The 12,729-nt window shown below is 37.4% G+C and overlaps 1 protein-coding gene across 1 annotated transcript in view; it reads left to right on the top strand.

The window, feature by feature from the left end:
* Positions 1–248: 248 nt before the first annotated feature.
* Positions 249–12,729, top strand: part of cacna1ib (calcium voltage-gated channel subunit alpha1 Ib) — a 190,888-nt gene continuing 178,407 nt past the window's right edge. The window contains exon 1 of the mRNA XM_087810032.1: positions 249–499. The gene's annotated coding sequence lies outside the window, so the exon portion shown is untranslated. The remainder of the gene's footprint in view (positions 500–12,729) is intronic.

Here is a 12,729-nt window from a genome sequence, read left to right on the forward strand (position 1 = left end):
GAAGCGCTCGCAAAGGGGTGTCCATTTGCGCATGTGAGGCAGTGGAAGAGGCAACAGTTGAGGACCTGCTGCTGAAGATGGTGACGCGCCGGTGGTCGCGCACCGTTGACTGGACAGTGACCTCCACCGCCGACCGCTCGCGCTGTGCGTCACGGTGCGTTCACGGAACCCGTGCCTCTCGCCTCCGCGTCAGACATCTGAGGAGTTGAGGGATTCGGGAAGAACACGCGGACACACGTGGATTCCTTTGGACCGCAAAGGCGATCTCCAGGGCGCGCGCATTAATTCCGCATGCGCACATTTTTTTTTTTTTTTTTGGCAGGGGGGGGGGGAGGCAAAAATCCGTGAAGGTGAAGAATACAAACTGAGCAGGAGCATCACATTTGGAATCGCCAGGATATTCACCCTCATTGGAGTTAAAGAGAGCCTGAATTTATGAAGGATTATTGACACTTCTTTGCAGTTTTAGGGTGCGCATTCTTCGTGGATGTCTGACAAGGTAAGAAAGATCTATTTCTTATTCACAGGGAAATCGTGTGAACTGACTTTGTTTGTGTGACATGCGTTTCATTCCTCGAGTCTCCTCAGGCAGGTGAACAACTTGATCGTATGCGTAAAAGCTCATTTAAGATGAACGACTGACAGCTTCTTCTTGGCTTGTCTTTACAATGGCAGCTTCAACAGGTCTGGAAGAAAGAAACCCACATTTCACCCTTTTTTATTATCCTCATTTCTTTCTTATCGAGCACGACATATCCCATCGAGATTTTTAGAATCTTACATTGAACAAAAATTCCTTTTTAGTTTAAATTGGCTGCCATGATTCAATTGAACGACAGGGGGCGCCCTCCTCTTAAATGACAGCTGCCTCCTGTGACTCCGGCTCCGGGTTACATGCGAGATTATGAACTATTTTCCCCTGTAGTCCATTCAACTCATTTTATATCAATAAGATACACTTAGAAAGAAGACACTGTGCAAGTAAAATTGTTTTTCGTCATCATTTTCCATCTTTGTATCACCATGGCAACCCTGTTAACTTTAGTTAAATGCAAACACGCAACACGTCCAAACCGTAGGCGCAAATCATTCATCGACACGGAGAATGTATGACTAATATGGACATGCAAATGATTATTTAACTTTAAAATAGTTGTTATTGTTCTTTTCTTTAAATCAATCTAAGACGAAGGACATTACACTTGTAATAGAATGTTTGATTTTAAAAATAAAAATAAAAAACAGCTCACTCATATTTGCTCTATTAAATTTTCTTTATTTTGCATGAATGATTTTTACCAGATAAAAACATTTTCAAAACTTTAAGCGCGTTGTTATGCTGGTCTAGAAAAGCGCTTTACAAATATTACTTACTTACTTACACACGTGTGCACATTGTAACTCCCCCTTTGAAATATACTATATTCTTGGAATATATTATTATTATTATTCTTAATATACTGATGTAGGAAAGTGTCCATAATTATATATTAATTACATCATTACATCATGAAGCATCACTTCCTTAAACCATTTTCAAAACATTTCTGCTCCTATGATGAGTTTAACTGCAGTAGCTTAATAAAGCATTACTGTATTTTTAGAGTAGCAGTGATGTTCTGACGAAGCTTCATGAAGCAGTGTCATTATTTTCAGAGTCCACTAGATGGCGGTCTCTGCACTATTATTGTTTTAAACAACTGTTTTAACATCACATTATTTCTCAACTGATGGCGCCACCTACTGACCTCTAAACAACATGACACTGTTTCATGAAGCTTCATCAACACATCACTATCTAAAGTGAGGTCAGATCACAGAGGCAGCTGAAGTTTAATAGTCCAGACTTACTTCTCCTCCGACTCTTCCGGGGGTAAAAAAAAATGTGACGTTACCAAGTCTCTCTAAACATCCATTGATTTACTTGCAGTCTTATTTGAGTTAGACTGAGGTCCCTTATTTTTAGACGCCAAACAGAGGGAGCTCATTTCAGGAGCTCATCTCAGCAATCTTGTTCTTCCTGCTACAAGAAGCTACAGCCGACTCAATAAATGAAATCCGGATCCAAAATCCAGATAAAATCATACGGTTTGTCGCAAGTAATGATGTCTGTTGGCTTAAGAAAATATATATATATTGTGGAATTGTGGAAATGTAGAAACTATATTTGTACTGGCATTTTTTTAAAGTAAGAAAATCCCATAAAGAATTTCTTTATATTCCATAAACTGAATGATAAGTAGCTCATCGTTTACAGTTGTATAAATTTGCCGGATTGACAGGAAATGTATGGAATTTGTTTTGTCTTTATTAGGATTTAAAAAGAGGGATTTTCAGTGAATAGGCTTTTGTGATGGTTTCATGGATTGAGGTGAGAGATGACTTTGAAAGGCTTTTTTTGAAGTAACAATTAGCCAAAAAATGCTAACTAGCTAAATAAGCGTGGCACTAGTGATGGGTCGACGAAGCTTCACGAAGCAGTGTCTACACATCAGCTTTCAATTTGTGCATGATATTTCTCTGAAGATTGGTTTAATTATACTATATTATACATATTAAAACTGTTATTGTATTTTTAGAGGCCAGTAGTAGTGATGGTCTGACGAAGCTTAATGAAGCAGTGTCATTATTTCAGAGTCCACTAGGTGGCGGTTTTTACACTATTTTCCACAAAAACTGTTGTAATGAAACATCATTTTTAAACGGATGGCGCCACCTACTGACCTCCTAAAACATGACACTGCTTCATCAGCACGTCACTAGCCGTAACCAATTTTTGGCCGTCTTTCTTTTTCCCTAGCAACTTAAACACATACAAAAGTCACTTTTGTGCTCTTGTGTTTTTATTTTTTCGTTTTTTGTTTATTCATTGAAGTGATTGTCGTTCAGTTCAGTGTTTCGCGTTTATCTTATGCTGTCGCGAAAGTTAACAGACATCTGTTTTTTCAAATCTTCTTCATTCACACATTAATCGTTGATTTATTTAAAATAAATATAATATAAATTACAGCTGGCTGGAGGAGGAGTGAAGCTATTATTACGTCATAATGGACTCCGCTCTCGTAACCTCTCGTTCGCCCAGATTTCAGAGCAACTTTATAGAGTAATAAGGTGAAAACATGGCCATGATGAGGGACTTACTGCATCTTGGAGAGGAAGTCTTCAACGTTTGAAACATGTCAGGAGAGTTGGGTTTAAACATTAGTTTCCCTTTTTAAAATGCACAATTATTAAATATCAATGCAACATATTTTAAAATTGAAATTGTATTACAACCTCAGTATCAAATACATTTTTTGTGAGAATTTTTTTTTGTAGGAGTCGAGAATAGGATTGACCTCGCTTTGAATCTTAGCACCTTAAGATCTGGAATTACATTGGAAAGGGACAGTAATAATCCCATGTATTTGCGAGTGAATCCCGGCTTATTATCGTGTAATAATTTCTGCATGTTGCCCCTCAGAGAGGACAATTAGTTTAATCATGGATAATGAGCAGGTTTGAATCGGGTCATTACTTGAATGACTTCTTCCCAACATCATCAGCATCCAAAGGTTTTACTTAAATGTCGCTCACTAATGACCATGTTTGCACGTGCATGTGGTGTTGAAGCCTGCGGCTCAGAGGCTAGGAACCTGGAGTCTGCCGGCAACCCCCCGCTGAGACTTGTGGGATTGGCGAGTGAGGCTTTTATCTCACACTGTTGGAGTAAATATCGAGCTTAAGTAAATCCAAACGTCCCTGAAAGGTCCGATCGTCTCGGGGTCTTTCTCACACACACGCTCTTGCCAGGCAGTGGACAGTACATGTCTTGATGTTTTGCTGGGTTTTTGAGAAGCACTTCTTGAAATATTGCTTAGGAATGGACTCTAAATGTTTGCTGCAAAAAATAAAAAGTAACGATTTATTAATAGTTTTCTTCAAATATCTTAAATATAAAGAAATAATGACTAAAAATACGGTCTGAGTTGTGTTCTACTTCTATTCTTTGGGGGGATGTGGGTCCTTTTGTCAAATGTCAAAAGACTTCCTTTATTTGTGTGTTTATGAGAGGCTTTGCCAGTGTTGTGAATCGTTGTTAAGACTATATTTGACTGTGATTTTTTTTGTTTTTTTAAACTAAATGCATTATCAGAAATACAAGTGCATCTGTAAAATATATTGTGATACTGTAGGAACGAGGATATATTTGTAGTATTGTCCAGTACTTGACTCTGGTGTTGTGATAGTGTAGTAACAAGTATATCTGTGTAGTATTGTCCAGTACTTGACTCTGGTGTTGTGATAGTGTAGTAACAAGTATATATGTGTAGTATTGTCCAGTACTTGACTCTGGTGTTGTGATAGTGTAGTAACAAGTATATATGTGTAGTATTGTCGAGTACTTGACTCTGGTGTTGTGATAGTGTAGTAACAAGTATATATGTGTAGTATTGTCGATTACTTGACTCTGGTGTTGTGATAGTGTAGTAACAAGTATATCTGTGTAGTATTGTCGAGTACTTGACTCTGGTGTTGTGATACTGTAGTAACAAGGATATATGTGTAGTATTGTCCAGTACTTGACTCTGGTGTTGTGATAGTGTAGTAACAAGTATATATGTGTAGTATTGTCCAGTACTTGACTCTGGTGTTGTGATAGTGTAGTAACAAGTATATCTGTGTAGTATTGTCGAGTACTTGACTCTGGTGTTGTGATACTGTAGTAACAAGGATATATGTGTAGTATTGTCCAGTACTTGACTCTGGTGTTGCAGAATTTCCAGACAACATGACTCTTGACAAGTCATAACTGCTTTCATTTGTTTTCAAACCAAATAATGCCCAAACATGAGCTTTAAAAGCTGCTGTATCCTCTCGTCCTCAGTCATCAATATATATATAATATACTGTATACGTATGTATAAATTCGATACTGTGCTGTCCAATCTGTATAGGCCCGTAACTGAGTCACTTATTAAAGAAGTTATTTGTAATGTAACTAAGTTATTATTTTAAAGAAACCACTTATTTAATACTATATATATTTATATTTTTCATGATAATTAACTCTGATTCCAGCCAATCACCACTGACGGCACCACACAACATCAGCCAATCAGAAGCAACATAAGGCGGGTTTTTGTGTCTAACTATGTTTCACCACTGAGAGACAATAACTGAACTCATCATATTTAAACCATCATAGTTTTATGACATTGTCAAAGGGCAATTTTTATTCGTGATGCTTTAGCTAGTGATTCTTGGTCTTATCAAATCCTCTGGAATTTCTATGTGTAATGTTGACCGAGTCGTCCATCTTGGGTTTTGTCCTGGAGACATCTTTTAAAACAATAACCTCTTGTTTAGGGAATAAGCCATTCATTAAAATATATACATGACGTCATCACAACAACCGGACCTTGGCTGACCTTCCCATCTAATCTCCTTATTCCCGTGAGTCAACCCCGGCCGGCTGAGATCTCTCTGGCCAAAGTGCTGATATCAAGGGATATCTTTCCTCTCAGACCAAATCACAAATGGCCACTGATGTGTGACCCACAGGGTTTGATGATATATCGGTGAAAGGGTGAGTGGAGACCAGCTGACTTAGAGCTGTAACTCAAAGAACAGACACAAGAAATGGATTATGTCAATCATTTTACTTGCAAGGAGAGAACAATACAGAACATACTCTCTAGTCCGATTTCTCTCTGAAGTACAGAGATGTAAGGAACCTGTTATATCTTCATCACAGGGTCACAATGATGTCACTCCAAAGATTTCAACCAAACACAAACCTCAAGTACTTCTGATGAACACACTTTAGCTCAGGACTTTCCCATCAAACTTGACTAAAACTAGTCCTTTAAGAATTCATTCAAGTCTATTCCAAAAAACCTGTTGATTTTGAATGAGCTCCCACATCAATAGTCTGAGCAATACCCATAGTCTGAGTTACATCACAGTTATTTTAGGGATTCATTTGGTGTCAATCCACGGAAAAGGCGTAATACACACCTCTTCTAGCAAAAATCCTCCACCGTGGACTCACTTCATCATTTCCCATTAAGGGTTGTGACACTTGCACATCCTCCAAACAATCCTCACAACAGCTATTTTTCTCACATTTTGTTCTCACTCTCACGACTTTTCTTGTAAGCTGTGTCAGTGATGTTTGCCTTCGTAGTCCCTTGTCTCCACGTGTCCAAACCTTCAGGCCTTCCTGTCACCGTCTACATCTCAGCATAAGATTTCTCTCTGATCTACTCGTGTCTCGTCTTTCCTTTCCGCCTATAACTGCTTCCTCCAACTTGACTGGCGAAGCCATGAGAAATAAAACCTTTAAGCTATATTTCTATGACAAAAATGAGCACAAATGACTTCATCGTTGACTTAATTTCTAGTTAAACACATGATAGTTTTATTTTTCCTGCTGCTCTACTTTCAGTTGAATCAGCCTACAGTATTCAATTTGCCTTCGTCTTCCGGTCTGTCTTTAACTTTCTTCTTCTATGGCCATTTTTGAAGCACATATGTCAAGTAAATTTGAAAATGGAACTTGCAATTATTTACTGAATATGTGTCTCTTTGTATACTATCTCCATTGTAAATGCAAAGGGTCATTAAAAGGCAACAAATGTGTTGTTTTAATTGTGTCTTAAATAGATCTTAGACCTCTATTGTCTGTTTGTAAAAAACTCTCTTTTCATTGAAATATTTAAGAAAATGATCTCAAGTCCCAACCCACCGAGAGATGTAATCTCATTACAAAACCACACCCACCCTGCTGTGATTGGTCAAACATTGAGGTTTGTCGTTGCGTGTCATCAATCCCGGAAGTCTCAAGCATTAGCCATTGTGATGTCATAATGGACTCCGGGGACCAAAGGACGGGGAGAAAACTTTACCATTTTATGTACAACAAATATTAACATTGTAAGTAAGTAAGTAAGTAATATTGATTTATATAGCGCTTTTCGAGACCAGGGTCACAAAGCGCTTAAACAATCAAAACAATACTCAAAAAAGTACATACTTTAAAGATCAAGATAATACTGAGAACAACACAGGAGTTCGAGAAATTCAAGGAAAAGCCTGAACAAATAAAAACGTCTTAAGATGTTTCTTAAAGGAGTCAGTAGATCCATCAAGCGCAAAGAGAGAGGAAGATTGTTCCAAAGCTTAGGAGCAACAGCCTGAAAAGATTTCTCTCCTCTGGTCCTGAGCCGTGTGCGTGGAACCATAAGTAGATTCTGATCCACAGACCTCAGAGCCCGAGCTGGGGTGTAAGGCTGGATCAGATCAGTGATGTAAGGAGGAGCCTGACCATGAATAGATCTGAAAGTAAGAACCAGAATTTTAAAGTTGATCCTGAAAGAAACTGGAAGCCAGTGAAGAGTTTTAAGGACCGGAGAAATGTGAGTTCTTCTACTTGAGCGAGTCAGAATTCTCGCTGCAGAGTTCTGAATCAACTGCAGACGAGACAGATCCTTCTTGTTAAGACATGAAAACAAACTGTTACAATAGTCCAGACGAGAAGAAACAAACGCATGGATTACAAGCTCCAGATCATGTTGTGACAACATTTTCCTAAGTTTAGAGATTTTTCTCAGTTGAAGGAAACAGTTTCTGGTCAGTTTTCTGCAGTGTTGAACTAGAGACATGTCTTTATCAAATACAACACCCAGGTTTCTAAGGCTCAGTTTGACAGACTGACCTAAGTCACCCAAGTACTGACTCAACCCTGGAACCTTATCATCAGGATTTTGTCATTTGTCATTGTTCAATTGTCATTGGGCTCTAATGACTTTGTATTTACCAATATATTAAATTGTAAGTAAGTAAGTAAGTAAGTAAGTAATATTTATTTATATAGCGCTTTTCGAGACCAGGGTCACAAAGCGCTTGAGGAAAATTCACACAAACAGTGTTGTTGGAGCTGCACAATTTCTGCTTTGGTCTGGGTTTCTCCACCACACCAGTTTGAAGTCACTGAAACCACACATTGCCTGAACATTTAAAAGCCGGAATGTAGTCATTGATGATGTATAGTGTGGGCACTCGTTTGTGCGTCAAATCTCTAACATCATAACAAAACTGCATTAACCTTGGAGATGTGTGCGTCGAGCACTAATCCTGGCCCCGTCGCGACCTGGCTATAATGGTGTTTGTCTCCGAGTGTTTGTGCTTCCCCCTCCATCCTGTCTATATTTAGGCACCCGTCTCCCTCATTTAAAGTGGCTGTGCATCTCGGACACACAAATCTTCGTGACAAGTGTAAACACCGAAGCATTCCCTTGACTCCACAAACCCCCTTTTGCAGACGCCGATTATTGGGCTCCTGGAGCCAACGTTGAGAGGGATGATCGAGTTTTCACAGTGACGGGGGGATTCTCTCCACGTCTCTGGACGCGATTGTTCAACTTAAGTTGTCACAATCTGCCACCCGGTGCCTCTCCGCCTCCGTTTACTCTCCCCCCGGATCATTCCCCAATTGATTTGCCACTCCTAATGATTCCTACTGTTAGATCCAATTCCCTTTATTTCCCAGCTGCTTATCTTTAACTTTTCCCAGCTGCTATTTGCATTTGTAGAATCCCTTGTAAGCCTCTGTGTGTTCTTCCATCTATAAGTTATTTCCAGAGGACTTATCATCTTTTACGAGAGTCTGAATAGAGATTATATCTCTTGCCCCGATGCTTTGATCTTCATACATTTGTTAGGGATATGTTTATCGCTGAACCTTACAACATTAAAACTGAAATGCAATGAGTTTTTATTTAATTTACTTGTGAAATTCCTTTTGTTAATAACCACTTCATGTATAATCTGAGTTTTGTCAACCAAGAAATCAACCCTCAGGTTCCTTCCTGCCATCTAGTGGACTTCTGCTTCATGAAGCTTGAAGTACTACTACCTTTTATTTGGATCGCCTGGGAAAACTGAATTAAAGCGTTGGGTTTGAGACGGTGCTTGCATTTATTTCCCACATCACTGAAGTAAGGAATCTTGCAGGAAGAGGTAAAACAACAACAAAGGCATACAATAATAAATAAGTTACATTGACACAAGTTTATTGTAAAGTACTAACGTAAATATTAGTGTACTGTATAGATAAAGTAAATATTACCTGGGCTGTAATGACTATACAAGACATATTTTCTTCTTTAATACTATCGTGAGTTACACATTCTCGGGAAAATGTTTTAAAGCCCCTCTCAATGACATTTTAAATAATCTAATTTTCTTCCGGGCCATGGACAGCTAAGCTGGGACGTCCTCCATCCGTGGAAAAACCATAAATCCACTTCTTACAGTGATTAATATCTTTCTAAAATAGAGCGTCTGACGCTGCCTGTATTAATGTTGAATATACGGCAGTGGATCATATTGCTGTGTGAGATTGTCCTTGACTATGCTTCTTCAAATATTGACACAGCAGATTGGATTGTTGTGTCATTTGGAAGTCATAAATATCTCCTCAAATGCTTTAAGTAACCGCATATTTTTCCATTATTTATGGTTTGGTTACATACAAAGGTATTTACTCTTCAGAAATCACCAACGTTTTTCTGGAAAATGAGTTATTTTTAACTAGAAAAAGCACTGAGCCAGTAAATATCTCAGACAAGGACTAGTAATGGTCTGAAGAAACTTCATGAAACAGTGTCATATTGTTTGGAGGTCAGTAGGTGGCGCCATCACTTTAAAATAATTTGATGTTTCATTAGAACAGTTGTTTATAACAAAGTAAAATAGTGCAGAGACTGCCATCTAGTGGACTCTGGAAATAATGACACTGCTTCATGAAGCTTCGTCAGACCATGTTACACCATTCTCCTCATTTCATATCTTTGGTTTTTTTTTTGGTGGGGGGGTAAGTCGCTACTTATTGATGTTGAGGAATGAGAATTGAGTCAAGGAAGGTTCAGGATGTACTGACACCAAAGAAAGACTTCAGGAGGAGTCGATCTCACAGTCCATGATATCACCTGCTGACGAGAACATTACATTATTGAGGAAACCTCTCTAGCAGAAAATATAGCTGGCAATTGTTTACATATTTTGATATTTTTAGCATATTATTAGTCTATATTCTTATGTTTAATTATTATTTAACAAATATTCACCATGTACTGAAAATCTGTGATATATTGAGATGATTTAAATCGATAATTCAAACTTGATTTCCAAACTGCATTTGTCAACTAATTTACCTGAAAGGGATTTATTTTATTTTTTATTTATGTTCAAATCATGTTTTTAAAAGTATCTGGGTATTGTTCACATAAATAATACAAAAATCACAATATTCATTTAACTGTTTATTTCCAATAGTGCTTACGTTTCACCCACAGATTTGTTCCGCTCATGCCTCATAAATGAGACACAATGTCTCTGTCTTAAGATTTAACAAAACCATTTGTAAACAATTTGATTAAATACAACCCAAAACAAATACAAATAATTAACTGACAAGTATGGTGTCAAGTAAACCAAATATTTTCTGAATATCTCTATATATTCCAAAACTAAATTTAGATACAACATAAATGTATCGATGATTTGCTAAGGCCACCTCAACAAGTTGTGCTTTATATGTCATTTGTAAATTGAATTCAAAGCCTATATAAGGTTTTATCTTCTTCTGATGAAGAAAAATAATACTTAAGACTTATTTTTCAGTATTTATTTTAATATTGATCCTCCTTCAGGAACTGTCACTAAAGAAATTGGTATTTTTAATGGTCTTAAACATTTCTAGCTGCTTTAAAAGCTGCTTGAATCAACTGTATCCCCTCGTCCTCAGTCATCACCCGGATCTGGCACAATTCTTTTGTTCCTCTAGCTAGTCATCCTAGAAGTTTAATTGCTACATAAAAATGAAATATATGCTGTGAATATTTGCATTTTCATTTTAAATAAGAGTTGAATGATTTTATTTTGATCATTAAAATATAACCCATAATAGAAATATTGTCAATCATTGTCAAATATCGATGCAGAATCGTGAAAACAAATATCACGATATACAGGGGTATCGATATTTTCCAACACCACCTAGTTCCTCATTTCGTTTTCTACTCACACTTATAGTTCTATTTGGAATGAATATATATATATATATATATATATATATATATATATATATATATATATATATATATGTATATAATTATCTTACGTGGTTTGATAATTATATACATATATATATATTTGTATATATATATATCATCCTTTCATTATTCTGGACTTTATTTAAACATTAATCTTCCGTCTTTGGGCTGCGTCCCATTTTTGATCTTCTGCTATTTTGTATAATTAACTGTTTTTGTTCACCTCTATAGTTTGCCTGTTCCTTCCTCTTGGATCTCCTTCCTTGTTCCTAGTCGTCACAGAACTACTGAGAACAAGTCCCAGTCTTTGCAAAACCACATGCATTCGCACTTTTAAAAGACAAAACGCCTTTACAATCAGTTCTCTACACATGCTCGCGAGATCATTTGCGTTAAAAACATTTTTCCTGACGTCGGTTGTTGCTGCCGAGTCTCGGGGCCATCAGCACAGCAGCTGTATTGTTTCGCTTGGTAGGGAGAAGCACACACACTGATGGTGCATGCAGTGCTGTGTGGGTGGGAATATTCCATTTCATGTGTGGAGTCAGATTAAAGAAAAGGAAGCTGACATTTATTTGCCGACACACACACACACACAAACACACACACACACACACACAATTGACTGTGTGTGGTTTGGCAAGATTCTTAATCAGCTGGATGGATTAAGCATGTTTTCATGCAAGGGAATCTTCCTACAGTTTGAAGCCTTCAGGGGACCTCGTGTTCCCGGCGATTAATTATATGTATATTTGTACCACAAATGTTGCTTCATTTGGTTCTGTACTGGCGTGGAAGTCGACTGGAAATGAAGGCTGGTGTACATGCAGGTGATGTTGGATAGAAATGTAAATGCAATGATGACAGTTTAATTTCATCCATGATGAAGGTCTTGATTAAAAAAGCGTCAAAAACGATGTCACTCACTTGATTAAACGATTAATCGTTTCTTGACCTCACTTAAAATCTAAACGCACAATAGAGCAGAAGTTTCCGAACGTTGCTTTATGAAGTCATTTTATGAAGTTTCTCCCACATTCCTTGGATCTCATAACCTCTTTAATCCACTTCGCATCAGCGACTTCATCTTCTCCTTTGGACCCGTGGTCGTGGAAAATGGAGTTTCAGCACAATAATAATAAATCAAACAACAGTGAAGCTTCAACTTCAAGAAAACCACTTATAGTGACGCCGGACAGGGACAATCATTTTAGCTCATCAAAAAAAGATGATCTACTTTACTTTCTTCTCTTTTGTTGAAGGTCGATTGTTCAGTGACGCATTCCATGGCTGAACAATTTCTACTTTTAATGTAGCATTAGCATTGACAAATGCTGTATGTTTATGTATATAATCCATGCTTTTTGTTGTTGTTCAACAACTTGAACCTCATCCATGATGGAAGCTGGGATGCTCTTATTTTATGCCAGATTTATGCCACGGCAAATTAAGTAAAGAACACTTTTTTTTACCCTTTAAAAACTATACTTAAATACATACATTTCCTTTTTTTTTTACTCAAAAGATAGTAACATACAGGCTGGGATAGGCTCCAGTCAGTATCTCTTTACTCTAGAAGATACCTTATGTGTTCAAATTCAACCTTAAAATTGAAAATATTTTTTCAACT

This window comes from Callionymus lyra, chromosome 1 (genome assembly GCF_982586985.1).
Source record: "Callionymus lyra chromosome 1, fCalLyr1.hap1.1, whole genome shotgun sequence".
NCBI classification, from domain to species: domain Eukaryota; kingdom Metazoa; phylum Chordata; class Actinopteri; order Syngnathiformes; family Callionymidae; genus Callionymus; species Callionymus lyra.